This window comes from Adiantum capillus-veneris, chromosome 1, assembly GCF_014529385.1.
Source record: "Adiantum capillus-veneris isolate H3 chromosome 1, ASM1452938v2, whole genome shotgun sequence".
Taxonomy (NCBI): domain Eukaryota; kingdom Viridiplantae; phylum Streptophyta; class Polypodiopsida; order Polypodiales; family Pteridaceae; genus Adiantum; species Adiantum capillus-veneris.
Genome location: NC_140931.1, coordinates 75352435 through 75370167, shown reverse-complemented (window position 1 = coordinate 75370167; position 17733 = coordinate 75352435). Strand labels below are relative to the sequence as shown.

The 17733-nt window shown below is 44.9% G+C and overlaps 1 protein-coding gene across 1 annotated transcript in view; it reads right to left on the bottom strand.

The window, feature by feature from the left end:
* Positions 1–16347, bottom strand: part of LOC147464990 (nucleotide pyrophosphatase/phosphodiesterase-like) — a 28299-nt gene extending 11952 nt beyond the window's left edge. The window contains exon 1 of the mRNA XM_086517355.1: positions 16199–16347. The gene's annotated coding sequence lies outside the window, so the exon portion shown is untranslated. The remainder of the gene's footprint in view (positions 1–16198) is intronic.
* Positions 16348–17733: the final 1386 nt, after the last annotated feature.

Genomic DNA, 17733 nt, shown 5'->3' with positions numbered 1-17733 from the left:
TGAGCAGTGACATATGTAATGTAGCTCTGTCTCTGGCTCTATTTGGCACACCTGACAAATCCTGGACTCACCGGGTACTCCTCTAAATCTGTCTATCTCGATCGCTAGCTGATGTGAGGATGTGCGTACTGACCAATAGCACATCGTATCCCGTGGGATAGATGAGTATCCATAAAACCATCCTCCGTGAGTTGGAGAAGATGCTCTCTATAGAAAGTCATCTTCGTACCTAGCTCATGTGTAGGTTGTATCCATGTCCTCTTCGTATCCAACTGAATCAAGTCTTGTCTGATGGGCCTGGTAATCTTTGCGCTAGTGAGGGGGGTGGAGGGTGCATCCAGAGAGTATTGAAATGGGGGTAGCCGGTCCATACTAAAGCCATGTAATTGAAACCAAGATGCCATCTCTGCATACCATCATGTTCTATCTCCCTGCAATGCCAGCTGTCGCAAAGACTCTAGTGCTGATCGAGCATATCTGTCCATCGGAGAGCCCAAGTGCTATCCATAAATGAAATTGATCGAGTGAGTTCCTCCACTACCAATGGAGGAGCGGCGAGCTCCGCCCTAACAATGTCATGTGGTACTGAGGCCTTGGCCCTAATCATCCGAGAAATCATAGACACCAAGGGCTTCTTCATACATCTCCATCCATCAGTACTGCCAGCTCTGCTATGATGATCAACTGAGGGGCCCCATATCTCCACTCCGTACAGCATGGCCGAAGAGACCAAAGTGTCAAAGAGCCAAAGCTTTGTCCGAGGTTCCTGGAACTGAACCTGCGAACATATCCTCTCAAGTCTCCCCAATGTTGCATAGGCTCTAGTCAATCGCGTATCTGTTGTACGCCTCAGGGAACATACTGGACCACTGAAAACCGCCCCAAGATAGGGACGGACCTCCTTACCCACTGCGCCGTGGTGTTAAACACCATTACCTTGGTCTTACCAAGGTTCACAAACAATCCACTGTCCCATGCAAATGCATGCGGTGCATCCAAATGACGATGTATCCCTTCTGGAGAATCGGAGATTAGCACAATATCATCAGCATATAATAGCAACGGAATCCATGTCCTTGCAAGCTGAGCACCTCTATCACCCTTTGTATGTACATAATCTGAAAACTCATCTACATATATCCCAATGTCATGTGACACATCCAACCCTATGTGTCCGTGGACAAGCTACAGCATGATCAGGGTTCAGTCAGTCCAGTCGGTCTAGATTTAGAAGTGATCTGGCACTTTTGTGAGTCTATTCGTAGACCGTGCATGCCCAGTCACTTAGCATAGATGCATATCCTTTGGTTGCACACAGCATGATCATCAGTATTCCCTTCAGAATCCATTAAATTCAATCAGGGGAATTTTCCAGTGCATTTAGCCTATTTTTCCTATTTTTGGTTATTTTCACTTATTATTTTTAAGTGACTTTCCAACAAAAGTAGGTAGGGCAATTTTGCTAAGTTAATATATAAGCAAACCCAAGTTAGCACTTTCTGGCAGAAGAGGCAACAGGAGCTTCCCGCTCAACAGGCAACTTCTCAACAGTACCCCCTCAAAACCTTAGCGTTTTTGAAGATCCCATCCTCGCCTACCTCCAAGATCTGGCGTTTTCAGCATTGCCTGGATCGTCAACATCACCAGCACCCTAGCGTTTGCAGATTACTGCCATCGCCAGCAGATTCATCAGCTTTGCTAGCGTTTTCTCAAATCAACCTCATCAGCGTTTTTGGATTTCTGTCCCAGAGTGCCTCAGCGTTTTTGGTTTTCAGCCCAACCCACATCGGAACCACAGCGTTTTCAGCCCTAAGGGATAGTAGCAGATCAGCCCCAAGTTGGTTGCAGAAGTTCCCTGAATTTCAGCCATAAAAACGCAGCCAAAACAGTCATTTCCAGCCACCGAAACAGTCCCGAAATTCAGCGATTAGAAGATCTCAGATTTTAGCCATCAAGTCGTCGTTGTCACCACCGTCGTCATCATCGGCATAGTCCAAGTTGCATCAGTCCATTGCATATGCATTGTACCACTTAGTGCAATCAAAAGTAGACCACTCTCGCCGACGAGAGTGGGGCCTTCGGAGGAGGGTTTTACAACGTTTCTGGTGTCGTATCTCTCTTCTCTCTCTATCTCTCAGTCTCGTACACTTGCACGCACATTGTCCATTCACTTTGTTCGTGATCACAGAACTTTCCATTAAGAACGGAAGGCTCTCCCTTCCATAAGAACTAAAAGGAACCTTGAGCACAGTTCGGAGCACTCATCTTGAGCAAAGCGCAAACAGTCATTCCGCTACACCTAACATTGGTATCAGAGCTTTGGCAGTGTTCTGATCACTCAAGGAAAGAACCATAAGAACCACAAGCATATTTTTTGCTTGTTGAGGTCGCACGAACCCAAGTTCCCTTGGGCGTCTCGATTCCTAATCGTGTTTTATTGAAGAGTGACAAGAATCCCAAGAAAAAAGGGCTTGTCCAGCCCCCCCTTGTGTCTCTTTTCACTCATTGAGAGCGGACCGTGCACTTAGCGGCCGGTCAATCGACGTGAGGTGGGAAAAAGCAACCTTGGTGTGAGCGCAAGGCCGCCAAGGGGTGCACCCACGGAAAAGAGTAGAACTCGGGTGAAGAGAAGATCCTTCTCCAACGCGATTTGCAAGCGAAAGAAAACCTCAAGATCCTCAGAACTCAAGAACATCAAGAACCCAAGTTCCTCGTGAACTTAAGAACCCAAGAACCCACAAGAACCCACGATTGCAGAATGGTCATCACTCGAAGCGGAATCGATACTTCGCTTGGAGGTGATGAGCATGAGAGAGGCGAAGAAGAATTTTCCCCACCAGGAGGTCTTTCAGACCCTCCCCCTTTTCCATCTACGATAGATTGCACTAACTCCTATGGAGGAGTTGAACCAAGAAAGAGAAGCATAAAGAAAAGCCTACGAAGAAGACATGGCAGCCATAGAGAGCCGTTACCAAGAAAGAATGGCAACCATAGCGTGTGAGAGCAAGCAAGCACGTTTGGAAGCCAAAGCAAGACAAGCAAAATTTGATCGTGAGAACAAAGCAATACAAGAACCGAGCGACCGACAAAACAAAGAGTTCTTGCGACTCTATTCTCAAGTTCAGGCACAGATGCAAGAGATTTGGGGAAAGGAGACTGTCTCAGTCTCTTCTTCTCCAAAGTATGATACACAGGATTTGCATGATGATTTGAATGACAATGATTTGATTGACAATGTTCAACATGATGATTTGGATAACAAAGATAAGCATGATGATTTGCATGATGATCAAGATGTGATTTCTCACAAGCATGATGAGTTGCATGAAGAAGATGTGATTGTTCACAAGGATGATGTGTTAGTTGATGCTTTTTCTAGCGAAGCTAACCTCGTTGTAGATTCGATCAATCACGCAGAACCGATCTTGGCTCTCGAGTCAAGGTCCACAAAACCGCCTCAGAAAGAACCCCTTCAGGAAGAAGCGATCTTGGCTCTCGAGCCTAGGTCCAACGAACCCTCACAGGAAGTATTATGTGTTCGCATGATTGATACGCACGCATTGTTCGAATGTTTCATTCGTGATCGTTTCCTGTATTTTAGTCAACATCTTTATGTGATCCCTTTTCCTAGGCATGACATATTGTATGTTGAGCACGTTTCTCTCCTGGATGAGCACGAATGTATGCGAATTTATCATGAAAAGCTGAAAGGTATGTATGTAAGGAAGTCACATTCCATGTCTCTTCCTTGGCATGACACAGTTTCTAAACGAGCACATGAAAATATGAGCACCAAGCGTGGGCATTTCCATTGTGAATTGCCACAGTTGATTGCTCTAGATCATAAGAGAAAGATTCGATCTCATTGTTTGCATGTGGTTGATGAACGGGTTATCACTCCATTTCTATGTTCATCTACATTGCATACACAGTCTTTAGCGAAGACAAGATTTTTTCCATTCACTTTACATGGAATAGGTAATGTTCATGTTTTTGTGTCGGAAGTGGTTTCGGGGATTTTCAGCCATGGAGATTCTTGAAGACGAAAGAAGCACGTCACTAGACGAAGTTGAAGCAGTAAAGGAGCCACAGAAGACTGTGTCGCTTTCGGCGCGGCCCAAAGAAGAAGGCATTGCAGACCTTTATGAAGTTCAAGTACCGCACGACCCACACATCAGAGTGGGCCGGCGAAGAGTCCCTTCCAGGATTTCGGATACTATTGGCGATCTCCCTCGACGCCATACAATTCGGTACCAGTACCTCACTTTGAAAAGGAGGGGATGTCACGTGACACATCCAACCCTATGTGTCCGTGGACAAGCTACAACATGATCAGGGTTCAGTTAGTCCAGTCAGTCTAGATTTAGAAGTGATCTGGCACTTTTGTGAGTCTATTCGTAGACCGTGCATGCCAGTCACTTAGCATAGATGCATATCCTCTGGTTGACACAGCATGATCATCACTATGCCCTTCAGAATCCATCAGATTCAGTCAGGGGAATTTTCCAGTGCATTTAGCCTATTTTCACTTATTATTTTTAAGTGACTTTCCAACAAAACTAGGTAGGGCAATTTTGCTAAGTTAATATATAAGCAAACCCAAGTTAGCACTTTCTGGCAGAAGAGGCAGTAGGAGCTTCCCGCTCAGCAGGCTACTTCTCAGCAGTACCCCCTCAACACCTTGGTGTTTTTGGAGATCCCATCCTCGCCTACCTCCAAGATCTGGCGTTTTCAACATTGCCTGGATCGTCAACACCACCCGCACCCTAGCGTTTGCAGATTATTGCCATCACCAGCAAATAATCAGCTTTGCTAGCGTTTTCCCAAATCAGCCCCATCAGCGTTTTTGGATTTCTGTCCTAGATCAGCCTAGCGTTTTTGGTTTTCAGCCAAACCTGCATCGGAACCACAGCGTTTTCAGCCCTAAGGGACAGCAGCAGATCAGCCCCAAGTTGGTTGCAGAAGTTCCCCCAATTTCAGCCATAAAAACGCAGCCAAAACAGTCATTTCCAACCACCAAAACAGTCCCGAAATTCAGCGATTAGATGATCTCAGATTTCAGCCATCAAGTCGTCGTCGTCATCGGCATAGTCCAAGTTGCATCAGTCCATTGCATACGCATTGTACCACTTTGTGCAATCAAAAGTAGACCACTCTCGCCGACGAGAGTGGGGCTTTTGGAGGAGGGTTTTACAACGTCTCTGGTGTCGTATCTCTCTTCTCTCTCTATCTCTCAGTCTCATACACTTGCACGCACATTGTCCATTCACTTTGTTCGTGATCATAGAACTTTCCATTAAGAACACAAGGCTCTCCCTTGCATAAGAACTAAAAGGAACCTTGAGCACAGTTCGAAGCTCTCATCTTGAGCAAAGCGCAAACAATCATTCCGCTGCACCCAACACCCAAAGAGAGTCGGAGATAGGGGACAACCTTGCTTCCCTCCAATGGTGGAGTGAACCATGTCGAACATGCCCTGAGTAGTGCGTACTTGCCCTACCACTGACCTGCATAAAGCTAAGATTCCCCAGAACAGCTCAGTGGGCACCCCCATGTCTTGCAATCTGCGTATGAGTCTGGCTCGTTGCATTGTATCAAACTAAGTGTCCAAATCTGGTCAAGACTGGAGAAATCTCTCCTGAACCCTACTTGTCCTGCTGCCCATATGCCCTCTCTCTTTGCCCATCCACTTAACTCATGCTCAAGAATTGATGCATATAACCTAGCCAGAGTGTGGCCAACCATGATGGTTCGGTAATTCCCGGGAAGCATAGGATCTCCCGACTTGAAGATAGGCACAATAGTGGACATACTCCAAGTCTCAGGGAAACCCTCATGCATGGCTCTATTAAACATCATAGCAAGAGGCTCTGCAAGCATATCTCTGGCATGGATAAAGTGCTCTGCTACCAGACCATCATGATCCTGTGCTCTTCATGTCTTCATCTTGTCAATGTCTTTCCTTACCTTCTCAGCAGTAAATAAAGTACATGTTTCTGGGCATGCCTCTGGAGGGTCAAGCAAAGGTGGCTGCCCCAATGCTGTATAGAGAGATGTAGCATATTCCCCCCATGTCTTTGTGGAAGTGATGGCTGGTGGTGGAGAGTGCTCACTAAAAAGCCTCCATGCCTCACTAGAGTCCCGACTCATAAACAGCTGATACACACACACACACACACACACACACACACACACACACAGTCCTGAACCAACCAACCTTGGCAATGAATAACTGATGTAAGATAATGGAGGCAACAGATTGCATATATAGCAACCTCAATAAATTGCCCTACCCAAACTTTGACAAATAAGTAAAATAAGCCAAAACAAATAATGGGACCACACTGAACAGTTCAATTGAGATGCCAAAACTCTTAACATCCTCTCTGCAACTCATAGTGGACATCAATAGTGAGACCAAGTCGATGAAGAAGCTACCATGGACACCCCAATAAAAGGCCTTGGACTACCGGATACACCTCGGTTTTGCTACCCTCAACCTTGTTTCTTAGAAGAATGCCATCTTGAGCATCGGTTGCCTTTTAGAAAATTGAACTGTAGACCACACCACATCCAAGAATCCCCATTTGTGTTGTGAACACATCACGTCCAAAATACTTTCGAGATAATGAACTGTTGGAACACATCCTATCCATGATACGACCAACAACAATGGATTGATGCACTCATCCATACTGTTTTAGATACGTTTGATTGGTTCCCTGCCCAATGCATGTGCCTTGAACTCCGACCTACAGGTTCAAACACCGATAACTTGAACTCCAACACAAGGGTCCAAATTAATTATTCGGAGCACTGTTTGCCCCTCTCTGCCACTCACAAGCCTCTATCTAGCTGAAGCTGGTGTCGGCACTAGCAACCTCTTTTTTGTCCTTCCTTGAGTCACTATCACTTCTTTCCTCCTAATGCTTGCTTTTACCATTGTCCTTTGTAGAATCTCTGTCTTTGCTTTTGAATCTGCAATCCTTAGCCAAATGATCACGCTTTCCACAATTGTAACGACGGTTCTTGGTCCTGTTTCTAGAATCCGAACCAGCAAGTGCTTCCCCACCTGTCTCAACAATCTGAATTTTGCCTTGAGTTATCAACACGGCTTCCTCCTCAATGAGAAAAGAGCTAAGACCATCAAATTTCAGCTTTTCCTTCGTGACTTGTAGCCGAAGTGTCCTAGACACTGTTTCATACACCTCAAGCAACTTGGTGAGAACCAAAGCAACTAACTGAGTACTCGCTAGTGTACTTTTCATAGCTGATAGTTGATCATGAATACTTTAGTCTTCATAAGGAATGATTGCATGGAACCTCCTCGTGGAAACTGGATGGCAAAGAACTGTCCAAAAAGGGTGACTGCTCGCATCGTAAAATCCCGATCACACATTCCAACAAGCTTGTAGCACATATCATTCGCAGTATTCAAAGTCTGAATGGCTAGAGAAATGTCCTTTGTAAGAGATTCCGAAATGGCCGACATTGCCTTCACATTAGATGCATCCCAATCGACACGCGATTTGAGATATTCTTTATCTTGAAGGCAGGTGTACTTGTTGTTGGGATCCCTTGTGGGACAAGGCTCCAAGCCGTCAACAATATCCCATAAGCCTTTCTGTGAGAACAAGAGTCGCGTGATCAAATTCCAACGAGCATAGTTATTGTCGTTTAATTTGTCGCTGGCGCTCAAGCAAGGGGAGGCCATGTTGTAGTTGCAAGATCTGGTAAACCGGGAAACCTTCTTGCACTCGAAGGGTGGCCGCACTGATCCCAAGCCGCAAAATAAACTCCACACTTTGCTTTTGCACCCCTCTCTTAAGATCCAAACTCCTCGCTCCGTGCGACTCACGGCTTGACTAGACCATTGTGAACACCCAAGCCTTTAGTGGCTTGCCACTGGCAGTGTTTTGAAACGCTGTCAATAGGCACCTCTTCACACAAATAAAACAAGGGCCGAGTGGGGGTGGCTGCCGGCAGATGGCGTTTCAAAACGCCGTGGGTAGCCGGAGGATCATGAGCTACTGTTGGACGCCAGCAGGCGTCTCAAGACACAAGTGGGAGAAAGAGGTTGCCGTCCAAACGCTCAAAATCGCTAGCGAAGTTTTGCAACGCAAGGAGATAACAAGGTTTAATGCCAACGATGGGGTTCTTCTTCTTCTCCACGCAGCTCATCCTCCACCTAGAGTCTTCACCAACACGGCTCTGATACCTTGTAGAGACCAAGGAAAGAGAGCACGAGAGAGAGAGAGAGAGAGAGAGAGAGAGAGAGACTCCTGAACCAACCAACCTTGGCAATGAATAGCTAATGTAATACAATGGAGGCCAGGGATTGCATATATAGCAGCCTCCAGAAATTGCCCTACCTAGACTTTGACAAATAAGTGAAATAAATACCTAAAAGCCAAAATAAATAATGGGACCACATTGGGCAATTCACTTGAGATGCCAAAACTCTAACAGGCCTCCCATGCCTTCTAGACTTTTTCACAAATCTACTTTTCTTGCTTTTTCTCCGCTTCTTTTGCCTTTTCTCATCCTCACTAGAACTAGAGGACGACAAACTGTCGGAGCTCTCTGAAGACAAAGAAAAATCTGGGTCATCCTCGAACCAAGCACGCTTCTTGATCTGCTTGCCACCTCGAAAGTCACCTTCTGGCCCAAATAATCGAGGAAATCCACCAATTTCCTCTTCTTGCGAGAGTGCTTCAAGCCTTTCATTCTCTGATTCATCTTCTTTTCAAGAGTGTTGTCCAGCTATTTCTACAAGTACAATTTTCGTGTTTCTACACCCTGCTTTTCTTTCAAATTCCTTCCCGTCTTGAGAGAAGAGTCTATGGTGTCACACCATCTCAAGTGAATCTGTCATGTGACACATCCAACCCTATGCGTCCGTGGACAATGTACAGCATGACCAAGGTTCAGTTCAGTCAAGTCAGTCTAGAATAGAAAGTGATCTGGCACTTTTGTGAGTCTGTTCGCAGACCGTGCATGACCAGTCACTTAGATTAGATGCATATCCTCCGGTTGCACACAGCATGAACATCAGCATTCCCATTAGAATCCATCAGGGGAATTTTTCAGTGCATTAAACCTATTTTCCCTATTTTTGACATTTTTCCCTTATTTATTAAGTGACTTTTGTTGGGAACTAGGTAGGGCAATTTCGCTAAGTTTGTATATAAGCAAACCAGAGCTAGCACTTTCTGGCAGAAGAGGCAGCAGGAGCACCTTGCTCAACAGGCAACTTCTCAGCAAGACCAACCCCCACGACTACTCTGGCATTTTCTCCACAGAAGACCTAGCGTTTTTGCATCAGATCAGCCTTGGCGATTTGTGCACAATAGATCAGCCCCGGCGTCGTCAAGACACAGTAGATCAGCCTAGCGTTTTGCATTTGCAGAACATGCGGCGACAGCAGAACCATTTTCAGCCCTAGCGTTTTTTCTTTGCAGATCAGCCCCAGCGTTTTGCAGAGTCACCGCGACGGAACACCAAGAAGCATCAGCGTTTTCAGTTTTCAGCCCTTAAGGCTTAGACACCGTAGATCAAGTCCCTAACCTCGCAGATCTCACCTTCCGCAATAGATCCTCGCCGCACGATCAGATCCAACGAAGTTTACAGTTTCAGCCCGGAAAACGCAGATTTCAGCATCTGCGTTTTCAAGCGTCGTCGTCACATCATCGTCATCGACATAGAGTCGGAATTTAGCAAATAGAAGATTTGCAAATTTCAGCAATTAGCAGTTTCAGATTCAGCCCGTCTCGTCGTCGTCGACATCGTCGACAAGTCCAAGCATTGTAGAGATTTGTGCAATCATAAGTAGACCGCTCTCGTCATAGAGAGTGGGGCCTTCGAAGGAGGGTTTTACAACGTCTTTGGTGTCCTATTCTCTTCTCTCTCTATCTCTCAGTCTCATACACTTGTCCGCACAGTGTCCATTTACTTTGTTTGTGATCATTGCACTCTCATTAAGAACGCAAGGCTCTTCCTTCCATAAGAACAAAAAGGAACCTTGAGCACAGTTCGGAGCACTCATCTTGAGCAAAGTTCAAACATACATTCCGCTACACCTAACATTGGTATCAGAGCTTTGGCAATGTTCTGTATCACTCAAGGAAAGAACCACAGAATTCTTTTTGCTTGTTGAGGTCGCACGTGACCCAAGTTCTCTTGGGCGTGTCGATTCCTAATCGTGTTTTTGAAGAGTGACAGGAAACCCAAGAAAGAAGTGCTTGTCCAGCCTCCCCTTGTGCCTCTTTTCACTCGTTGAGAGCGGACCGTGCACTTAGCGGCCTGCCAATCGACGTGAGGTGGGAAAAAGAAACCTTGGTGTGAGTGCAAGGCCGCCAAGGGGTGCGCCCGCAGAAAAGAGCAGAACTCGGGTGAACAGAGAAGATCCTTCTCAAACACAGATTGCAAGCAAAAGAAGACCCTCAAGAACCTCAAGACCCTCAAGAACCTCAAGACCCTCAAGAACCCAAGAACCGCAAGAACCCAAGTTCCTCGTGAACTTAAGAACCCATGACCACAAGAACCCACGACTTCAGTGGATAGTCATCACTCGAAGCGGAATGGATGCTTCGCTTAGAGGTGATGAGCATGAGAGAGACGAAGAAGAATTTTCCCCACCAGGAGGTTTTTCCGACCCTCCCCCTTCCCTATCTACGTCAAGGATTGCACTAACTCCTATGGAGGCTTTCGACAAGATAGTGATGGACATGAAGTTAGAACGCGAAGAAAGACACGCAGAAAGAAAAGCAGAAATGGATCGCAGACACGCAGAAAGCAAAGCAGAAAGAGAAGCAGAAAGCAAGCAGCCAAAGCAAGACAAGAACAGAGCGACCGACACATGCAAGAGTTCTTGCGACTCTTTTCTCAAGTGCAGGCACAGATGCAAGAGATTCAGGAGACGGAGACTCTCTCAGTCTCCTCTTCTCCCAAGCATGACACACAGAATTTGCATGATGATTTGAATGACAATGATTTGCATGATGATTTGAATGACAATGATATGCATGATGATTTGGATGTTAATGATGAGCATGATGATTTGCATGATCAAGATGTGATTTCTCATAAGCATGAGGATTTACATGATCACAATGTGATTTCTCACAAGCATGATGAGTTGCATGAAGAAGATGTGATTGTTCACAAGGATGATGTGTTAGTTGATGCTTTTTCTAGGAAGCTAACCTCGTTGCAGATTCGATCAATCACGAAGGATCGATCTTGGCTCTCAAGCCTAGGTCCAAAGAACCCCTTGAGGAAGAACTGATCTTGGCTCTCGAGCCTAGGTCTCAAGAACCCTCACAGGAAGTATTATGTGTTCGAATGATTAGTCAGCACGCATTGTACGAGTGTTTCATTCGTGATCGTTTCCTGTATTTTAGTCAGTGTCTTTATGTGATCCCTTTTCCTAGGCATGACATATTGAACGTCGAGCACGTTTCACTCATGAATGAGCACGAATGTATGCGGATTGTTCATGAAAAGCTGAAAAGTATGCATTCAAGGACGTCACATTCCATGTCTCTTCCTTGGCATGACACAGTTGTAGAAAGAGCACAAGAAAGTATGAGCACCAAGCATGGGCATTTCCGATGTGAATTGCCACAGTTGATTGCTTTAGATCCGAAGAGAAAGATTCGATCTCTTTGTTTGTGTGTGTGTGGTGAACGGTTTGGCATTCCGTCTCTTTGTTCATCTACATTGCATGCACAGTCTTTGAGAAAGACAAGATTTTTTCCAGTCACTTTACATCGAATAGGTATGTTCATGTTTTTGTGTTGGAAATGGTTTCAGGAATTTTCAGCCATGGAGATTCTTGAAGAAGAAAGAAGCAAGACTCTAGACGAAGTTGAAGCATCCAAGGAGCCACAGAAGACTTTGTGTCGCTTTCGGCGCAGCCCAAAGAAGCAAGCATTGCAGACCTTTATGAAATTCAAGTACCGCACGACCCACACATCAGAGTGGGCCAGCGAAGAGTCCCTTCCATAATTCCGGATGCTATTGGCGATCTCCCTCGACGCCATACAGTTCAGTACTAGTACCTCACTTTGAAAAGGAGGCGATGTCACGTGACACATCCAACCCTATGTGTCCGTGGACAAGCTACAGCATGACCAGGGTTCAGTTCAGTCAAGTCAATCTAGAATAGGAAATGATCTAGCACTTTTGTGAGTCTATTTGCAGACCGTGCATGACCAATCACTTAGATTAGAAGCATATCCTCCGGTTGCACACAGCATGATCATCAGCATTCCCATCAGAGTCCATCAAGGGGAATTTTTAATGCATTAAACCTATTTCCCCTATTTTTGACATTTTTTACTTTTGTTGGGAACTAGGTAGGGCAATTTCGCTAAGTTTGTATATAAGCACACCAGAGCTAGCACTTTCTGTGCAGAAGAGGCAGCAGGAGCACCTTGCTCAACAGGCAACTTCTCAGCAAGACCAACCCCCGCGACTACTCTGGCGTTTTCTCCACAGGAGACATAGCGTTTTTGCATCAGATCAGCGTTGGCGATTTGTGCATAGCAGATCAGCCCCGGCGTCGTCAAGACACAACAGATCAGCCTAGTGTTTTGCATTTGCATAACATGCGGCGACAGCAGAACCATTTTCAGCCGTAGCATTTTTGATTTGCAGATCAGCCCCAGCGTTTTGCAGATTCACCACGACGAAACACCAAGAAGCACCAGCGTTTTCAGTTTTCAGCCCTTAGACACTGCAGATCAAGTCCCGAACCTCGCAGATCTCACCTTCCCGCAGCAGCAGATCCTCGCCGCACAGTCAGATCCAACGAAGTTTACAGTTTCAGCCCGGAAAACACAGATTTCAGCATCTGCGTTTTCAGAGCGTCGTCATCGACATCGTCATCGACATAGAGTCGGAATTCAGCAGATAGAAGATTTGCAGATTTCAGCCATTAGCAGTTTCAGATTCAGTCCGTCTCGTCCTCATCGTCGTCGACATCGTCGGCAAGTCCAAGCATTGTAGAGGTTTAAGCAATCATAAGTAGACCGCTCTTGCCATAGAGAGTGGGGCCTTTGAGGAGGGTTTTACGTCTCTGGTGTCGTATTCTCTTCTCTCTCTATCTCTCAGTCTCATACACTTGTACGCACAGTGTCCATTCACTTTGTTTGTGATCATTGCACTCTCTCGTTAAGAACGGAAGGCTCTTCCTTCCATAAGAACAAAAAGGAACCTTGAGCACAATTCGGAGCACTCATCTTGAGCAAAGTTCAAACATTCATTCCGCTGCACCTTACAGAATCTAATCAATCGGGTATTTCTTCAAGTGTTTCCCAAATTTCGGGTCTCTGGAGTACTTGATCAGTCTTTTCACAAACATGTAAACCTGCAGATGACGTTTGTACTCCGCTCTCGCCAACTTCCCCGCTGAAAATTTGCCCAATTCTTTGTTCTTTTCTTTCGCTCCTCACTCGGCTTCAACTTTTCTTCGCCTCCCGCTGAGAGATGTTATCTCTGTCAAATTCACCCGAGAACCCATGTGTGGTCTTGGGTTCTTTATGGCTTATGCTCCTTAAGACAGAGTGATGAAGACAGGAGCGCGCCCGATACGCGATGGACTAAGGGTGGGCGTAACTAATAAGTCCCAGATAGGGACACGAAGATTCTTTGACAATATCCTCGAGAGACTGCGTGTTGTAGAAGGGATCAGATCCTCCCTAGAAGAGGAATCTTTATGAGCTCTGATACCACTATTACAAGCTTGGACATTGTAACAGGAAGGGCACCACGTGCCAACGGAAAAGAACAAGCTATACAACTTTAAGCACTTCAAATAACACTGAACTAAAAGAGAGAGAGAGAGAGAGAGAGAGAGAGAGAGAGAGAGAGAGAGAGTGCACAGCACACAAGACGGAGAGTGACGAAGTTCCATCCTAGGAGAGCACTGGCCCCAAGCGCTGGTGCCCCTTTCGGTATTTCTTTATATTGCTTCAACTCAGTACAACCCCCATGGCTCTGCTCTGCATCCCCCGCGGGTAGAATGCAAAAGTGAGAGCCCATGGGTCATATTTAAATGCCCTTGGCCTCTAAAAGCAGTTTACATGAAAAGCTTCAAAATCTAAACGCATCTGGTCCCAAAACCTAGCGTTGAGATCAGCCAACAAAAAATACGAAAATGCGTCCACCTGCCACGTCAGCATGTCAACACAAATTGAGGGGGCGTCCGTACAATCTGCCACTTCATCATACCAACGCAAAATTGCTAAATGATCAAATGAGATTCTAGTGCATCAAGATTCCCATATTAATGAGATGACTGGATACTATTGTGAGTGCATTAAAAGTTCCAGAAGGATGAGATGGCTACACAAGGATCTAGGTGCATCACAACTTCTGGACCGATGAGATGACTAGACTGAATGATTGACACACAATGTTCAGTGTAAACTAAGTGTGTCATTTGTGAATTGCATGTTCAATGAATGTACTTTCTTGTGGACTCTAGTACACGAATACTTAGAGCCAGTGTCTACTGAAGAAAGTTTATGTCCTATAGTTGTTTTGCACGTGTAATCGAGGATGATTCTCTTCCCTAAGAGAGGGATTGTGAGACGTCCGTGACGCGGCAGATCTTCCGCAATTTACGTTGCAGCTCACACGTGGCACTTTTTCCGCGTTTTGCACTACGAGCTGATGACGTGGCAGCTCTACGAAAATTCCACAAATTGTGCTAGCAGCTTTTGCAGTTTTTAGAGCTAGCTTTTGGAGAGCAGATGCTTTTAAGATTAAGTGCTTTTGGGCTTAATGCTTTTGGGGCTCTGCTTTTGGACATCCCTTGTAATTTATAAGAGCCTAGAGGGCCACTCTTTGGAGCATTTGGATGCTAACCTTCGAGAGTTGTACCTTTGCAAATCGATAATAAAGAAATACCGAAAGGGGTGCCAATCTTTGGGGGCAACATGTCTTGGCTCGGAACTCCGCCGAGTGTCCAAGTGTTTTTGAAGTGCTAAAGTGTTGCCAAGTGTGTAGTTTCCAGTTGTCTACGTGTTTCCGTTTGATCCCTCGTCGAAAGTAGTTACATTTGGAAAGAGATTCTTTTCGGGTTGCTTCTATTGTTGACTTTCCAACCTTTAATCATTAAACTTGTTTTCTACCAAAAAAAGAAACAGGGGTCAATTTGGGAAGAGATGCTTTTCTAAGAAGGGGAATGCCTTGTTTTGGCCTGACAGTTGACCCTTGTTTTTAATGGGCTACTTCTACTATGGACTTTTCAACCTTTACACAACCTGCAAAACCTTATAAACATTTAGGCCAAATGCTCACACACAGACACACACACAATCTAAGTGTCTCCGGATGCAACTCATGCACATGCAGTGATTTGCAGAAAAACAACTAAAAAGCGACTTTCTTTTTCGAAAGCTTTCTGAGAACCCATCTTCATTCATGTGTGCGATTCTTAGCACGTGCCATCTACTTAGTCCAAAAACTATGAAACATTCCCATATTGATACACCAAAAATGCTCATAACTTGGTCACTTCCTATGAATTTACGGAGTAACTTCTTAGCAAAGCTCTATGTCACCCATCCTATGACACATCAAAAATGCCAATTCCACATGGTTAGGTACTCCTTGATGAGGACTTGGAGACTATTGAAGCTACTTGTGCAAAATAAAAAAATTCAATTTGCTATGCTAAGACTAGGGATTGTCATGTCCACTGGTCAACTACTCATCACAGCTTGGTGGTTGTTTCCAACAAATTCCCAAAGATTATTATCCTTGCTCATGCGTCTCTAAGCCTATGTTCCCTCCATTCATTGCAAAAAGTCCCGGAGTTCATGTCAGAAGACAACAAGGCCAACAATTGACCGACATAACTTACAAGTCCAGAGATGGGTACTTGCTGACAAAGCTCATATGCAGCATTCTCTTAGAAATCATCGTGAATTGACCTTGATTAAAGGATTCTGCATACATGTGCCGTGTTGAGAATCATAGGCTCATCGCTTTGACAGATGCATTTACTGTCCAAGTATCAAGCCTTGCATGAGTGGACTGGGTGTACATGTCCTATCGGACTGGTCAATACAGTTCAAAATTGGCCTGATCAAGTATGTCGACACTATGTACGATGTTCAGCTGAAAGGAGCACTCTCTCCCTCTCTCTCAAGCCGACCCACACACACCCTCAAAAAATTGGCCATACCTCTGGTTCTGCGAAGCTCGAGGGAGAGTACGTGCGGCAGCTCGGAAATCCATCACATACATAGCTGCCTAGTCTAATAGTGTTTGTGGAGAATATCCTCGCCAAGAATCCGTACAAAACAAGTTACTACAAAAAAAATTTAAGGTAAATTGGTAATTCGTGGAAGGTTACTGTTTTTATGTTCAAAGCCTTTGTGTCGCTTTGATGAAGGATATAGAGTACCATCTATACTACTCTATTAAGCAAGTCCATCTTACAAGGGCCATGTGGCATCAAATCCCTTCTCTGACTAACATTGTAAGCTGGAGGGCTATTTGTCATGGATGCTTGAGAGTCAGTCACTGCTTGCATCATCGCTTATGTCATCGCGTACATCATCACTAGAAGGCTCTAGAAGAATTTAGAAGATTTTAGAAGGTTTTAAAAGTATCAAGGAGATTCTAGAAGTTTCTAGAAGCTTGGAGAAGATTTTGGAAGAATCTAGAAGTTTCATGAAAGCTCTAGAAAGAAGGTTCTAGAAGATTCTAACTTCCTCAAGAAGAACCTAGAAAGTTCTAATCTCCTCAAGCACTAGTATAAATAGAGGTCTAGGGCCACAAGCCCCTCAGTCTTGCCAACACCAGTTGTGAAGCTCTTATGAGGAAATCCCTCTTCTAGTTCTTCTGTTCAAGTCTTGTCCTTGCAATCAAGCCTTGTCTTGTACTCGAGTCATGTAATCCATGTCTTGTATCTAGCTCTCTTAATAAAGTATTAAGTCTTGTAATCAATATTAAGCTTATTATCAAGTCCAAGTTCTTGTACATTATGAGCGCCTCCTTTTGCTCTCTTCTAGCTCTATACGCGCTCATAACAGTTTGGCAAGACTACCATCTCTTAATCTTCTCAAGCCATCATGGAGAAAACGATGGAGGTGTTATCAACACATTGCAAAGCATCCAAGCTCAGTTACAAGAACTTCGCGAGAGTAACGCAAGCAGAGCAACCCCTAATCTTGGGACCGGCGTTGCAAGCTCTTCAACGTCAAATTCAAGAGCTTCAAGAGACAAGCATACATCAAGCACAAGCTACAAGATCTAGCTATTCTCAACAACATAAGAAGGAGCCGAAGGTTAGCATGCCTGAAAAATTTGATGGGACTAGATCAAAGTCCCAACAAGTGCGTCTCTTCATTCGAATGCAACGAGAGCGTTATTCAGAAGATGCCTCTCAAGTAGGCCTTATTGGGACTCTCCTCTCGGGTACGGCTCTCTCTTGGTTTGCTCCCTTACTTGAAAAAGAATCTCCTCTCCTTCATGACTTTGAAGCTTTGTGTGGAAGTTCTCTGCAACCTTTGGGGATACAAATAGAGCAAGGGTTGTTGAAACAAAACTTAGAAATCTACGCCAAGGATCAAGATCTACATCTGTCTATGCATCAGAATTTCAATAGCTCACTTGTGATTTAACTTGTCATGAGGAATATTTAATTAGCCAATTTTGGTGGGGATTAAAGGATGACGTAAAAGATATTTTATTGACTATGCCAAAGGTTCATAC